General features: G+C 38.1%; 1 protein-coding gene across 1 annotated transcript in view; it reads right to left on the minus strand.

The window, feature by feature from the left end:
• LOC119592871 (cAMP-dependent protein kinase catalytic subunit 1) overlaps positions 1 to 473 on the minus strand; it is a gene marked incomplete at its 5' end in the record, with an annotated part of 28,100 nt that overhangs the window by 7,669 nt on the left and 19,958 nt on the right.

Raw genomic sequence — 473 nt, forward strand, 5'->3', positions numbered from 1 at the left:
TCACCACAATTCATGAAAGCCTGCAAGAAGATAGAATGTTCTTGTAACTTCCTGATTCCTGATTAATAATGATAGCAATAACACTGTTTTTGGCATCTACAGGTGAGGTTCCCTGGCCACTTCTCCTCAGACCTGAAGGATCTCTTGAGGAACCTGCTGCAGGTGGATCTCACCAAGCGCTACGGCAACTTGAAGAATGCCGTCAACGATATTAAGAATCACAAGTGGTTCGCATCAACAGACTGGATTGCAGTATACCAGAAGAAGGTTGGTGTTGTGAATAAGTATTGGTAGATTTCTTCCCCTCTTTTCAAAGAGGTGACTTTTTCTTTTGTAAAGTATACTTTTGGTGTATTTTTTGTGTATTAATTTTAGGAAAGTTGCTTGCACAATAACCCTCTGTAAAACAATGTTCTGTTGCTTTTTAACCTACTTTTAAAGAGAACATTATTTTTTTAGTCTTTTGGTACGAT

Source organism: Penaeus monodon, chromosome 31 (genome assembly GCF_015228065.2).
Source record: "Penaeus monodon isolate SGIC_2016 chromosome 31, NSTDA_Pmon_1, whole genome shotgun sequence".
Lineage (NCBI taxonomy): Eukaryota > Metazoa > Arthropoda > Malacostraca > Decapoda > Penaeidae > Penaeus > Penaeus monodon.